This window comes from Sparus aurata, chromosome 1, assembly GCF_900880675.1.
Source record: "Sparus aurata chromosome 1, fSpaAur1.1, whole genome shotgun sequence".
Lineage (NCBI taxonomy): Eukaryota > Metazoa > Chordata > Actinopteri > Spariformes > Sparidae > Sparus > Sparus aurata.
Window position 1 is genome coordinate 14,304,215 of NC_044187.1, and position 16,369 is coordinate 14,320,583.

The window sequence follows — 16,369 nt, forward strand, 5'->3', positions numbered from 1 at the left end:
GAGGCACATACCGGGTTGCACAAGTCGAGAAAATGGAGTGTCCCGTCACTGTTTACGCGGTACTCAATGCCTGACGCGTACAAATACACACAAATACAATGACATAGCCCGAGGGGGATGAATAGAGCGGCGTTCAATTGCATTGCTCCGTACAGGAAACTGATCAGTCATTTGCCTCAAATAGATGCACTTCCAGATGTGTAGGCACGGCGGCTCCGGTGGCTTAAAAGTGGTCCGGGGTCTCAAATCTCTCACTTCACTTTGATCATGTCTTTTCTAATTTTAAAGCAAGCGGAAGGGGGGGATTTGAAGTCACCATTGCACGCTCCTTTTCGGTACTTGGCTAATTTCCTCTGTAGTCTGCTTTGAAAGGGACAATTTCCATTTCCTCCTTGTTTCAGTTTCTTTGGTTCTCTCTGAACCCTATAATAGAGAATAAGGGCGATCCCTGAAGGCAAGTAAGAGGTTAATGCGCAGATTGATGACTCTTTGCGGCCACTTGTTTGTAAATGTTTCCATCAGGGGGTTAAAAAGATCCCACAGCAGTACCATGTCAGGCACCGTACATATGTGTGCAAATTGCAGATTCATTACAGCTGAGAATCACTGCGCTGCAAATGAATTTGGTTGGATGGGATGGTGGCGGGCGGGATGGTGGCGGGCGGGCGGGCGAGTGGTGGTAAGTGTAGTCTGGTGTGGGCAGCAATGATGGTGGTCCCTGACTGTCGATCCTCTCTCCCTTGTTTCCCTCCCTTTACTCCCTCATTCCCAGTACCCCGCCGTCCTCAGCCCATCTGTTCCTGCTTGGCCTCTCAGGCTCTCCATCAGGTAGGCCTGAGCTATTGAGTGCTCCTCTCATCTCATGGCGTCCGACTAAGCCAGGCAGAGTATCGTGTGTGTGTGTGTGTGCATATGGACACCTGCAAGACTGTTTTTTTTTTTTTTTTTAATAAATGAACTGTCTAAGACGTTTGATTAATGAGGGCCCACCGATGTCATTAGCTGGCTATCAGCTTGCCTTTGGGCCGATCCGCTCTAGTGGAAATATTTAGCGTTAAGAAGAACAGTGAGTCCTCGCTGTACTCGTGTTATTGTTTCAAATACAGACAGGTGAGAAGAACAGGTGATATCGAACGGCATGACATTCAAAATCTAAGCATTATCATGCCTTTTCTAAGCAATTCTGCCTTTATCAAGAACCAAAGCGGTAGGTTTATGCACCAAATTCATGTTTGCTTAGTGGATATGGAAGGCATCAATTCTCACTCTTAACCTGAACATTTCATCCGAGGAGACTTGCCTGCAGTGTTTCTTTACTGCCACATTCTGTATATTGAACTTCTATCATTCAAACAAAACGGCTAGCGGAGGCACACAGGCTCAAATTAATCAATTCCACCCTTATTTAGATTAAGCAAAAGGAAAGTATTCTATCCATTCCTTCCATTATTTGGAAAAGTAGCTCTCAGGGTGGTCCTCAGCGTGAGCTCGGAGGGATGATTGGTGCGATAGTGCAAGGCTGTTCAAGCTCTTTCAAAAGTGGACATTATATGGTTTTCTCAGGGCTTGTGGTCAATTGTGAAATCCCGGTTTACACACTTTTTTTTGCGTCTGGATCGTTTTACAACAGAAGGAAAAGAGGCCAATGGAACAGGCGCTCCCAAGAAGTCAGCAAGGTGTGGTGTGGAATCAGTTTTGAGCCTTTTTTCCTTTCATCCCCCGCAATACAAAGGTCATTGTTTGGGAGCCCACTGTGTCTTATTGTCCCTGGGTATTGTTTTGAGGTCTCTTTTCAGAATAATATTTCCATATCTGGCCCCTTGTTCTTTTATATCAAAAAGCTGAAGTGAAAACTTCCCCTTTGTCTGGGATCTGATTACCAAGCGTGAGTCATTTTTAGAACCTGCCAGCTTCTCCTGTCAGGATGTTTTTGTTCTAATCCCTTTCAGTTAGTCCAAGGTGCGCCTGCTAGAAAACACTGCCCAGTTATTACAGTATACATTTTCATATTGGCATCCTAAACTTAGCTCGAGCTGTGGTCTCCTTTGTGTGTTTGGTTCATACCAGCCATGGAAGGTATTCGATGGTAGCTTTGAGGCAACAGCTTGAAAACTGTAATGTGCCAGATTTGCTACTGCTTTTGTTAGCCTCACTTGCTCTAAACACAGTGTGACATCAACATGTTTCATTATTTATGTCCAGGTGTATTTCCACCTCGCCCCTGCTATTACTCTTTATGTATCACCTAACAATTTAATAGCTACAAAGTCTCAGAATTGTTCATGCACAACTGCATGTTAGTCAGATGTGTTTTTGCCTCCTCAAGGTCCTTAAGGTTCTCATTAGCAGAGTGAGCTTTGTGTCAGAAGGTGGTCTCCATGTTGGCCCCAGTGATGGCAGGTTTGAGTCAGAGTCTACGTCTTTCACGGCACAAGAAAACAGGTTGCTGGAAAAAAAAAAAAAAAAAAAAATGGGAAATAACAGAATAGGCTGTACACGCACTGCAATAACCTGATTAAATGTCAAATGTGTTTGCTACATGCAGGAATGGGGTTTTTCTGCCCTACGTTCTGTCATGTTTCTGAAAAGTGTCATCAGTCAGTTCAGGATATAAATGTAGGAATTCTGCATCAACTTGATTAAAAATGACTCCATTTTTGTCATATATTTTAATTGAATTGTGAGCGTACATTATCACAAATGTTTACAACAATGTTCAAACCCAGAGGAATCCACACCTTTACTTGCAGGACGGATAAGTCGGTGAACGAGGCCGTACGTAAACGGGAATAAAACTGTATAACATTACCGCGTTTCTGAACGATTGTGTCTGAGTCATGTAGAATAGATTTTTAATAGTGGTTGCTAAATGGTGTGTCTACCACTGGCGAAGCGAGTTAGGAACATTCCAATTTCAATTCAATTCAATTCAAAAGACTTTATTATGTGTTTGTGATATTGAGTGTTTATTCCTCCAAAAGCTCTGGCTCTGCACCGGACTCTCAAAACCACAAAACACTCTGCAAATGTCTTTTGTTTTGTTTTGATAAAGAGCCCCCTAGTTACCTTTGAGTGTGACTGCAGCTTAATTACTTGTTCTTTCCTGTTTCAGTTGAAGGCACAGTGGGAGAACAGGCTCTAAAGTCAACAGCACAAAGCTTTTACTCTCTTCAAATCGGCATTAGATTACTAATTTACTAATTTATTGAGACTCATCTGTTTTGGTGTTTATTTTTGTTTTAATTGTCGGACACAGGGCTGAAAAGCTACACGTAACAGTTTCTTATAACTGCTGCAATCTTGTAAGAACAATACTGGAATTCTTTTGTCATGTCAAAGGGTACATTCACTCTAAATAAGTGTAAAAAATGACCAAGGAATTGTATTTTCGTTAGCAGGAGTCCATCTGTTTTACCAAGCCTTCTCTGATATCTCATTTACGCGACATAAAAGAAATTAATTGAATGCAGAAATATGACATAAATTGTTACTAAAGTGCATGTGAACGCACTCTGTGTGATTGAGCAGTTGCGTCCTCGGCCTTGGACCTTTCTCAGCAGGGTTCATGTGAGACTGATGGGGTCACTGCCCTGTCTGCCACTGTATGTCCCCCTGCCGTTCCTCAAACCCTCCGTCACACTGACGCTTGAACAGACAAGCTGTCTCTCATATGGTCTAAAAAACCTGCAGATGTCCACCACACATGTGCGTAAACCCCCGTCCACACAAGAGCTCGCAACGCGCAAACAGTCGCGGGCCTATTACCATTAAACACTCAAAAACATAAACAGTCAGCCTCATTATCATCATACTCCCCTCACAGCCATTTAAAGCAGACAACAAATTAACGAAAGTCAGTGACCATAAACACAGGCTGCATGTTTGTACTTTCTTGTGGGAAAAATCACTTTGTAAATAATTTGAGAAACAAAGGATAAATCAGGGCAATTTAAAAACCCAAGTTTATCTTCAGCTAATTGCAAAGATAGAGAACAGAACTTTCTGGGTGCAGTCCCCACTGCGCTGCATTCCACATGCTGATAGCAGTATTGGACCACCAAGGACTTTAAGTATACTTACATGGCTTGAGATGCACTAAGTCTCTGATAAAATGTTTCCCTCTGCTGCTTATCCATCCTCTCCCTGTCAGAGAGGCCGTGTTTTCTATGTAAGGCGGCGTTTTTTTATTTTACGAGTCAGTAAGCAGAAGTTTTAATTCTCTGTGCATGGCCCGAGAGAGATGAACTCTTCACATCGGCTTCACAAGGATGAATGGTAGCCTCCTTTTCCTCTTTTAGATTAATTTCATCATCTCATCTTTGTTTTTGTTTTTAACCAATAAGCTGTAGATGGCAAACAAAATCATAACAACCACCTGAAAATCCATGATATTAAGTAGCTGGCAACCAACAAGCATCGCGATGTGCAAATACCAAGCAGCCCCAAAGAAGGAGCTCCTCTTCACTGTGCCAAATGGAAAAATGGCTCCCTGCCAAAAGTCCTACTCCAAACAAATTGGGGGCAATTCACCAGAAAGTCGGGGTGTCCAGCCCGATCACACAGCACAAACAGCTTATTTAGCAATATGTTAACACTGTCAGTAAAAATGTACGAGTTATCGCTTAATAGCCAAGGTCTACTTACTGCACTATCATTATCCCACCTTTATTTAGTGAAGACCCTCTCCTACTCTGCCTCCGATTGGCCCACCAAACTGATGAAGGCAACGAACAGAAGACAAAACTAACTAAAACTGAGATGAAATTCTTACACAGTATAACTCTAACACTTCAAACATCTCCAGGTAAGACACACCTTCAAGCGGGTTGCCATGTTGCAGCCTTGCTGACGTTTGAGTCATGCACAATTGCATGGAAAACTGCTGGCATTTGCAGTCGACTCTTAACCTGGTTTTAATAACAGCATGTGAACACTACCAATGAAATCTCATTCAGCTTCATTGTATTTAGATGGTGATTGTTGTACTGATGTTTCAAAACCTCGACAGAAAAACAAAACTATCTGCATGGTGATTTACAAAAAATCGGTAAGTAGGAGAGATATTGTTTTTGTGAACCATTCCTTCAATTTAGGGATCTGTTTCAAACCCACCTGGTACAAGCACTGTACATTATTGTGAACAGCAGCACTGTTAGTCAGGTGGTAGCCTGCGTGAACAGGTGTTTGACGTTGATGGTCACAGATGTGCAGTTTGTGCTGATTTTCTGTTAAAGGCTGACTTTTTTATTCAGCCCTTGGCAGAGGAATATAAAAGAGGAAATGGGGGGCCTTGCCAACATTAGACCACAACTGGAATCAGTATTCCTTCGACATAATGTCTTTGATTAGTTGGTGTTGTTATGATTTTAGAGGCCAAGACATAGAAGCCATACGGCATGTTTTTTATTAAGACGCAAAATGAACTGAGCCTTTATGTTCTTGTGGTGCGCTCGGCCCACCAAAAGAGCTCTGTGTGCTCCGATATCCAGGGGATGCTGGTGAGATAAACCAGAAAGCATATTAGAGGATAGATTGATCATAAATCACTTCTGCACTGCTGTGCAACATTCAGATGCATTTCAACACTTGTCCTTCCTTGGGAAAGTGGATTTTTTCCTACCAGTCTTTCACAACCTGTGGCTCGCCTGCTGTTTCAAGGAGAAAGAGGCTGCCAAGTATCACTGCGTACTCCAAATATTTGTGTGGTCAACTGGACAGTGCTGTTGCGGTTGGATCCCATCAGTGATGTTCAAACACTCTCGTACTTGCTTCATGTTTTATACAGTGCTGTTCAAGTGTTGTGCATTTATTTTGTTATTCAACAGATCAAATGTGGCCGTTATTCAAGGGAACGAGATGTCTTCGGGGAGTTTCTGTTGATTTCTGTTGTCTTGTTCCAATTGAGCAGCAACAGCATTTGGTACACATTACATAACTTAAAATGGGGAATAAATGTGGGTTTTATTGCCTCATAAATCAAAATAACAACGGTGCTGAACATCTTTGGATATTAGATCAGTTTGTGGATCAATACCAGTGACTGACTGATTTTGGAACGTGCTGAGATTTTAAGCTTTTTAGAAGTCAGTTTTGAATTTGTGATATGTTGTGTGTTGGTGGCGAGAACACTCTGCGCATTATGATTCGTGGGAGTCTTTTATCCATCCACCCCATTCATGAATCTTTCTTAGTCTGCATCACAAACTTCTTCACTTTTACTTGCAACTTCTAGCAAGCAATTAAAGGCAGACCAAGGTGGCAGATTTATATCGCAATAGACTTCTACAGATGTGTTTGTAGAAGTCTCTGACAGAGGTTAGAAAAGTCGATGGCAGTGCTGCAAGGATGCTCAAACTTTTTTCCCTTGGAGGGCCAAAACATTACATTCATTGGTGGGATGCAAAATGGCACTAGGATCCCAAGTTACCTTCACTGACTAACCTCTTCTTCTTCGCAAAGAGTTACACCACCTTCCATGGACAGATTATGTACTGAAAAACGATCACCGCCATATTAAAATTCACATTCATGTGTATTTATCGCTATCTTTGAAATTCAAGCCGATAAATAGAGCCAATAAAAACAAATCCGAATTGCATTCATTGACTTAAGAGGCGCAGCACTTACAAACTCCATAACAGTAAGCGACTGTAAAAGTTGGTGTGCTGTCCCTCAATAAACACAGCAGAAGAAGAAGAACATGGAAAATTAAATCATCCATCATTGCCCACTAAATCTTCGCCTCTCTAGCCCTCAGGTGTGCGCAAATTATGGGTCTGGAACATATCCAGTGGTGCTAAAAATTCCCCCTGTCTTGTGTATCGGTTCTACAGTTGTATTGTCTATTTAGCTGACTTTGGGTGGCTAACCACAAACATTATCTGGTGTCCAAAATAGTATCTGGCATCATGGCTATCCACAAGTCGCAGTATACAAACTTCTATCATTGTTGTAACACAGCTCAGTTACTGTAAGCTCCGTGTTGATTCAGCACTGCTGCGGACCTCCGGTGTAGACGGAAATGTAACTCGAGAGCGTAACACAAACTTGAACACATAAAAAAAAACGAGGAAAAAATCATCACATTTATTGGACACGGCGAGGTCTCCAAGATCAACTGCAATATGCTGGACATCCTTAAATCACAGCGCCTGCAGCCTCATTAGCAACCAGCAGAGGAGAGGAAGCCATATTTTAGCGAATGTTTGCATATCCAAGTGTGACAACTTCACCAGTGGCCAAACAGAGAGGTGTCATGTGTTTGTACCTGTCTTTGTTGAATGCTTAGCAACCAGCGGCTTAGTCATTTATGACTCTTGTAGATCCACACGACCGAATTATTTTCCATCATAACATACAGCCGAAAGGATCTCCTTCACACTGTGCACTGCTAATGTACTGCAAAACATTAGTTTACTGTTACCGTGCAACATTAACGTGAGAAATGTGTCTGATCTTATGGTTCCATTTGTGTTTTAAATCATGCATTTAGAGAGGATGTGTTGTGCTGCAGCCATGATGGGTTGTTTGCAGAAATGCACAAAGTCACTGTTTGGGTTATTCCCAGCCGACATCTTTGGAGCTGCTAGACGGACATTATTTGGGGTTGACTGTGCTTGCAGTCACCTTTGTCGATCTTTCTGGCCACTTTATATCTTTCTCAGACCGACCTTTTTACGTGCATTTTGTGAAAGAATTTGAAGAATTGTTTTGTTTGTGGTACTTTTCTGCCCCTTGGCATCATATGAAGCATTGACCTAACAGCTCGAAATGTGTATTTTCTTTTTCTGTGGTGCCAGAATGATAGCCAGTTTGCAGTCAGCACAATTTGACATTTCAGGTCAACAAAATATCACACAGCATTTTAAAGACAAATACTGTATTGACACATAGATACATAAAGGAGGCAGTGCGGTATACAGATTATGCCAATGATAATTGTTTAGCAGGTTGTTTGGACTGGCTGTGTGTCACAGTGTAGAGTCCTGGCTAAATATTTACTGGGTGCCGAGGGGGTTAGAAGGCATATTTGGCCGAGCTCGACTCTCTGGTTCAGGAGCAAGGAGACAGAGGAGGGGGGGGCGAGATGCTGAAGTCACCGCCACCGACTGATGTCGTTAGTGAGCCAGTGACGTTCACTCCTGACCCTTTTACCATTTAGGGTGCCCTGGACTGATATGAGTGTTATTGACCCAGAGGCCATGCATGGCATGTTTGGGGTCTGCAGAATATATCCCAAGCTTTAACCTATACAACAGAGCCAATTATAGCTGCGAAAGGCCAAACAATACAATCCATCAGTCAGGTTTTTCGGGTAAACAGGAATGGGCGGCCCAAGTCGGGGTGTAAACTCCAAATCCCTGAGAAGCTAAGGGTCAGTGGAGCTGTTTGATTGTCTAATTGGGGGTTGGACTCTGTGTGAGTGTGTGTGTGTGTGTGTCTGAGAAAACCAGAGAATGAGAGATAAAAAAAGGAGAGTAAGGGAAACTGTGCATGTGTTTGTGTGTACTTGTGTGTGGGTGTGTGCATCACTGCGCAAACACTATGGGTCTCGAGGCACCGAGACACCTAATGAATGTGTGTTTGTCCTTCAGACCCCACACACCTCTGTTTATTTGAACATGGGATAGTGTTCCTGAGCTGTTTTATCCTCCCTGTGTTTGCCACTTAACACGTGCACCGCAGGCTTGGCCTGTGCAGCACTGTGCACCACATTTAAAAAAAAAAAAGGAGTAAAATATCAGTCAGCCTGACAATAATGATAGACAAACAAACTTTATCTTGTAGTTTGTGGACACAGTGTTCTCTTCATTATTGTTCAGTCTTCATTATGAAGCAGGGTGATAATCCAAACAGCTCCAGCGCAGACGGTGCCAAAGGCAATGGGCCAACGGAAGATTGGCGGTCGGTTTAGTGTCAATGATGTGGTGATGTGGGTCAGGGATAGCAGCAGCAGCGATCATTGCACAGTGGCTAAGAGCCCAGCCAGACCACCGGGGAGGAGGCCTTCACCTCTTTCCTCAGCCATCAATCACTCACGTACATATAAGCAAAGATAGATACAAGCAAACACAACCAGACACTCATCCTTACAGCGCACCATTATGTTTAATTTACACCTACTTTCAGCCAGAATTACCCTCAATGTAAAGATGTTGTAATTTACACGATGCTGTATATTATTCATGCCAGATCTTTGGTTCCCGAGCTTTGATTGATGCAGCATATGCACAATGTGTATTTTTGTTAATGTTCTCTTTATTTTGCTAAAGAGGACAGTCTTTTTTTTTTTTTTGCCCGGTCCCTTAAAATTGTCGAGGAAGGAACCCTCAAGGCTTCGGTGTGTTCGAAAACTGGAGCAAGCAGAAGTAACAGAACAAATCTGGATACCTTGCGCTCACAAAAAGTGACATGAGTAGTTTAGTTAAATCCTGGCTACTTTCTCACTTGTACACGCCTGCCAAATGCTGCATGAAGTGTGGCTGATGACAGACAGACTATTTTAGGAAATCAAAATAAGATGACCAGGCCCAAAAACATACACTGCTTTATCATCTTATAATACATTAAATGAACATCATGCTGTGTTGAGCAGACCTGAAACTTGCGATCGAGCCAATGAATTCTTCCAGGAGATAATAAATCAAGTAAAAGTATGGTCATTTTCTCATAAGCTTACATTTAATTGAACATCTTTTTGAAACCAGAGGAGTTGCCCCCTGATGGCCATTAGAAAGGATGCAGTTTGGAGGCACTTTTCAGACTGGTTTCACTTTTTTTAGACCGGGACGCTCCATCCACATTCATACAGCCGATGAAGAGGAGGTGATTTTAGACTTTAGATGCTTTTCGACAAGGACGTTGGTTGAGGCATAACGATCTCTTAAATCCCCAGGGTCAAACAAGGACTCAATAAACACTGACCTCCAGCTTTACGCTCAGAGATAAGGATGTTTATGTCTGTTACTTCAGGCCAGAATCTCTTTAATGTTCAGTGCCATATCTAGCCTACTTAGGCAAGTGTCAAACTAAAAAAAACGATTGGCTGTTTGGGAGAAAACCTTTGAAAGTGACCAGTCTTTGACTGTTATATGTGTGTTTTCTCTCTACCCTGAATTGTGTGTTCACGATCACAAGAAGCTGGTCAGCAAAGACAGTTTTTAAGAATAAAAACTCACAACAAGTCTCTGGGTTTCTGTATTGGTTTAAAAAATACAACATTTCAGAGTTTAACCATGACAGAACAATGCATTTCTAGACTTATTTGTATCTTTGTTCCTGTTCTTTCATATTTCCATGAGGGATCCTTCTGCGCCGAAACCTGCTCAGCATTATGTCAGTAGTGGTGAAGTGTGTCTTTGACCTACGAGACCTCAGAGTGTCCTCTGTGGAGGCCTGCGGCTCATCTGGTGTTAGCTGTTTCATGCCGGCATCACGACTGACAGTTATTAATGTTTATGGTTATCTGCATGAAATTCACCCTGAAAGTGGCGTTGAAAGGGAAGAGAAGAGTGTCTGGAGGTGTTAAAGAATTTGTGAAAGTTTGATATTTATAGCACGTTGCTCTCCGATTTCTAGGAATGAAATCAACAAAGGGTTTGTAAATACGAATATATGTCACCTAGACAGAGAAATAAAGTTTTTCTTATCCTTAAATTCACACAATTACATCGCACACATATGGATATGTATGAACTACCACACACACACACACACACACACACACTCACACACACAGGGGCTGCCCTGATGTAGCACCTCTTTAATTCACACCAGCACTTGCTATTCTTCGCTGGTGGTGTGATAGTATTCGCTGAGAGTCGTTCCTCCTGAGTCTTTCAGTTGTCCCAAACACTCTACTTCAGCGCAGGGCCTTATTGCCCACCCAAAGAGGTTATAGGGATTCTCGACTGCCCTCTCTCTCCCTAAGTGGGTGGTCCTCTGGGGTATGGCTGAGGCACAGGTGGAGCATTGTAGGGGTGCTCACAAAAATAACCCCCCTCACGCCTCACCAACAACCCTCCACCCCCCCTCTCCACCTCCCTCCCCACCCGTTATATGCCACGCCTGCTCTACGGAAAGGTGGACTAAATTTTGCAGAACCCTCCATTAGACCGGTAAGACCCTAAACACTGACGGTGAAATGTTGACACACCAAACAACTTGTGTGTCGGCCATTCTGGGAGGAAGCTGAGTAAATGAAACACTCGTGCACAAAACAGCATATTAAACCAATTGGCCCGAAAGTGTTGCTTTCAGAAAACGTTTTATAGAATTCCTGATTAACTTTTTATCAATAAGGTCGCGGGCAACCGACTTGTGTTATGTCAAAAAAAAAAAAAAGAGAGAGAAATTAAATCCTCCCCCTCCCCTACTAAAAATATTCCCATGCTCTGGTTTTGTAAATAATTACAGTTCCGCAGAATGTGTTTTATAAAGTTTACATGGTAGGTTCAGTGCACCCTATCTGTTGTTTGGAACCCTGCAAACCACCAGCAAGATGTTGACATATGGCAGCTCTGGTGTAGTGCACAAGGCATGGATTACTTGGGACCATAATAAACAGGAGCATAAAGAGGGATCTGTGCAGAGGGGGTGCCCTGAAAGGGGTGACTCTCCTCGGACCTTCTTGTCTTAATATCACTGTGTCTTTCTCCAGCTTTTCTGAAAACCCCTCCGGGCGGCAGGGATGCTGGACGTAATCACTCCCACCCCGTACAATCAGACCGTGTGACTCAGGTCGGTAGGAGGCTGCCAGACACCTGCTCATATGCGTTAACAGAGTGATTTATTGTGAGAGGATGATGAAGTTAGACACAGAACATGTGTCTTGATAACCTCACAAGCCTTGAAATGACAGAATACCAACAATATAGATGGGAAATAATGAAAAATGGGCTTTTTAACCATGTCATGCAGCTGACACGTAAACTCATAATAGAGACATATTTGTGTAAGAATACAGCAGGTGCTCCTCGTAGTGAAATTGCAATGCAGTGCGCACAAAGACTTGGCTGTGTCCTCCATCCACCTGCACTTAGGTAAAGAGATGCCAGAATTTCTGATTCAATGAACCATTTATACGAGGTCGAGTAACATAGTGGTCCGCACGCTCTCCACCTGTACGCCGCTGCAACGTGAAAACCTCATTTGCGTTCTGTGGAGCTTCTCGCTGCAGAACAGCACGGTGGAGACCGGGCTGGCCAACACGCGGCGACAGGTACTTCAGACAGTGACGGGATCGCAGAGGAATCAGCCGGCTTCATGTGAGGCTAAGTAGCCATTATCAGAGTTCCTATCCTCTTACGTCTCTCATAACTTCCTGCTCAGATCTTTGCGAGCGCCAGATGGTTACATTGGCCACTGGGGATAGCAAGGAGCCCAGAAAGACAGTTTTACAATGTGCAATTACGGGACAGATAAACTAAACGCTCAACAAAGCAAGGCATTCCCAGATTCCCTGGCTTCTTGACTTTGATAAGGAACAACCTGCATTCCTTGGCCAATTTACTGTCTTCAGAATTAAAATACCAGCGCTAATGAACAGCTTGAATGCAAGATCTTTGTCTCGGAGCACTGTAGATATACTGTAAAGCATGCCTCCGCGATTCCAAGTGTGGAGCCATCAATGTGTGCTTAAAAATCTTCGCAAAGCACTCAAAGCTGCCTGATTTGTTTTGGGTTTGGTGGCATGCCAATTGATGCTAAAGGGGATAGAGTTTCTTAACCAATGAGCAGGGCTCCACATATTGCTACACTCAAGAGTTCAGCCTGTTTTGTTCCACATTAACATTTCACAGAGAGATCAGGCGCCTGCCCTCTGTGCTTTACCCCAGGGAGCAAGAATCCCCCACAAACTGACACTGATACAATCTCCAGGTAATGGCTGCCTGCCTGCCTGCAAGCCAGAGGGTGTCTGAGGATATACTGTGTGTGTGTGTGTGTGTGTGTGTGTGTGTGTGTGTGTGTATGACTCCAGGAGGTACCCAGCACCACTGGTGTGGTCACAGGGCCAAAGTTCACTCAGAAATGTGTGGCCTGGGGTCGAGAAGTGCAATGGCCTCCGTTAACGGTGAGGGTAGAGTTTCAACCTCCACCCTCACCCTCTCCTCTTTCTCCAGGCTGCTCTGCCACTTACATTTCTCAGCATGACACGCGTGACGACCCCCACCTTTGAGTCAGGTGACAAGAGGCTCGACGGAGGTGAAGAAAGAGCGGACAACAGAGCAGGCCAGCGGGGTGTTAAAAAACAGAATTAGACGACAGCGGTTCTGGCTGGTTAGATGTGTTGATGTGTTGATTTTAAGTCGGAGAACATCAGCATCAAAAGGATTGTTGGATTGTTGGAAACGTTTTCCAATCGACTTTTATGTGGGAGCGAAGTGCGGATGGTTGAGTGGTGTAAATACATGGTTCAGATTTGTAATGACTGGTTTCGGCATCTAGAGTGAAGCGCTGGTGGAGTCTAAGCAGAGTGACTCTAGTACTGTACTTAGATACGATTATGAGGTACTTGTTCCCTTGCACTTCCATTGTTTGCTACTTTATATTTTACCTTTTACTCCACTGCTTCCATTTAACATGACAGCTGTAGTTACTTTGCAGATTCAGAGACTTCATGTGACCATCATAATATGCCATCGTTTAAACAACCTGCATTTTATGAAGTAGCTCAAATGTCTGTCTCATGACTGGCTACGACTATGTGTTGAAAACTAGTGTGTTGAAGTAAACATGTATGTAACGCTGTGCTTTAACCCTCTAACTGAAGTTACATAGTGCAGAATCAAGTGATGCAGGGGCGGAGTGGCTATTACAAGACACTGTAGCATCATTTTGAAGCTGTTAGTTTATGTTTGAGTGTATTTCCTTCCTCATAAAACACAAGCAAACGTATTTGGTAAATATTATCAATCGTGTATTGTTTACATCCTTGTTTACTTGCTAGCACTCTTCTTCTTCCTGGCTTTTATTGGTGCATTGCTACATGCCCGTCCTCATCAGACAAGCTCAGACTGTTGACGCAGCTGCTTACTACCTATATTTATATTATGTTGTCCGCCCCCTAGTGGCCATAGCAATTATTATGGCGGCAAAGAAGGAAGTCAGGTAAGTAATACAAAGAGCGACAAAGACCGCACAGGGAGGAAGTTTGGGATGGATGTTCAGGTTAAACAAGCACAGGACTTTGTTTCGGAAGCCGCCGTTCATTTCCAGTGTGAAACCAAAAGTCAACGTTGTGAACTTACGTTGCGTGCGTAAGGTATACACAACACAACTGTACAACTGCAGTTGTACGTGACATAGGTACATTTGTAACTGAAGTTACATTAGTAACGTGGTTATTTTAACCCAAACCATGGGTTTTTTCTACGGATAACCAAGTAGTTTTCTTGCCTAAGTGACTAAAGTTACGCCTGTTACTGTTATGCTGCTAATATTGCTCAAAATCTACACAGGGTACCTTAACACCTGCAATAACACATTTTGTCCACTTGAGGAGTGCAACATTCTAAACATTGGCCAACAAAATTAACAAAAAATTCTATCGTGATGGCAAACAGTTAGTGATTTAGACATCTAGAAGTCATTCTCCTTAGAGCTCAGTTTTCATCTCCACCAAATCCTTGAGGGAAATATTCACTCTGTAGCTGCTCAGTTCTCCACTATGTTCTCCAGCTAGTTGCTGAAATCTTCGCCTATTGCTTGGTGCTCAGAGGCCAGCCTGCAGTAGGTTGGCCTTAGCTTTTTTTTCTTTGCTGAAACAATCAAAACAATTAACTAAATGATGCTGAAAAGCTCCATAGTGCTTGGGGGTTTTAAAAATGAAAATCAGATTAGAGTCAGGCGATGACTGGCTGTCTGTCGGTCAGTTTTGCATTAAACAGTCTTTTGAGCCATTGTTAATATATAATGATTGATCAGCTTTAAGTAAAGGATGTGAACACTTCCTCCTCCACCTCTGGGGTAAAGACGTACAGCGTTGTTTTCCTGTTGTACAAATTAAAGTAGAAGGGTGACTGTGAAGTGTCCACAAACAGGAGCTTTGCTCCGTCTAAAGTCACGGAGACAGTTTCAGTAGTGCTCTGCTCGAGCAATTTATGGTATTAAGTGGTGCATCTTGCAAATACGGGGACACACACACACACGCACATTCTCAGCCGGCCCTGTTTAAGTGTTCCCCAGACAGTATGTGATCCTCAGACAGGACAGTGCTTCCTCCTCTCGTACTCAGGTCTTGTCTGAAGGATCAGTCTGGCGAGGTCATCCAGACAGAGACAGAGAGGGAGAGAGGATCTCTCTCCTTTATGATGCTCCTGAGCCCTGTCACAAAAATGTCGTGTTTTTTTTCAGTTCCATCTGAACTGATGTTACTAGCAAATGTTGTTGACATCTTCTTCAGATTCTTCGGCATGTTTTTCGAGCTTTAGCTTCGGTCCCCCCCGCCCCCCCACTCCGCCTGTTTATCTCCGCCGAGCCGTACGTGTACCTGTTCCTTCTCTGTGCCTCTGTTAATTCTATACATTTTATCAGCTCTTTGGCGTCGTGTCCCATGCAATGTTCTCCCTCTTGTTTTTTATGCCTTTGAAGTTTTTTTTTTTTGCCTCCTCGCCTCCCTCTGTCTCGCTTCCTCTGTCTCTGTCTCACTGCTGGTGTTTTTCTGAAAAATAACAAGGTCTGGGGCTGTGCGTGTGCATGTGTTTTGCGCTGGCTACATAGACTGGATGGGCTGGCTGCACTGGGCTGGCTTCTTGTGTGGTCCCCCGGCAAACTTTATGATTTATTCAGCTAAAGGCAGAGGAGCACGACCCCCAGTGACCACAGAGAGAGAGCTGCACGTGGGTTTAATGATTTCACCACAAAAATGTCTGCTATGGCTGGGCCTGCATGGAGCTCAGAGCCCCCCCACTGGCTGAATGGTGGGGAGGAGGTGGGGGGGGGGGGGGGGGGGGGGGGGTTGAAAAGAGAGCTCGGCTGACCGGCCTGAGTCAATACAAACGCTTACCACTACACATCTACTTGGAGGGATTACAAGGGAAGAAGAGGACGGACAGAAAGCTACATCCGAGTGGCATGTTCCAAATGTTTTAAACTCCCGTCCTTCAACAAAACGCTCAGCGAGTCCCGCATGCGTGTTGTTATTCTTTATCACGCATTCTGCTATTTTTCTCCCCCCCCCCCCCCTTCACGATTCTTGTAGCCAGTGGGAGATTTCAGAGGCATTATTGAAATGTGGACACTGAGGATGATGTAACCAAGCTTTCAAGAACAGGGAGAGGGGCAGAAATAATAGGGGGGGTGAGAGAGACAAGATTGGGGTGGGGTGGTGGTTGAGGGGGGGAGGTATTTGGCATATTTTTCTCTGCTG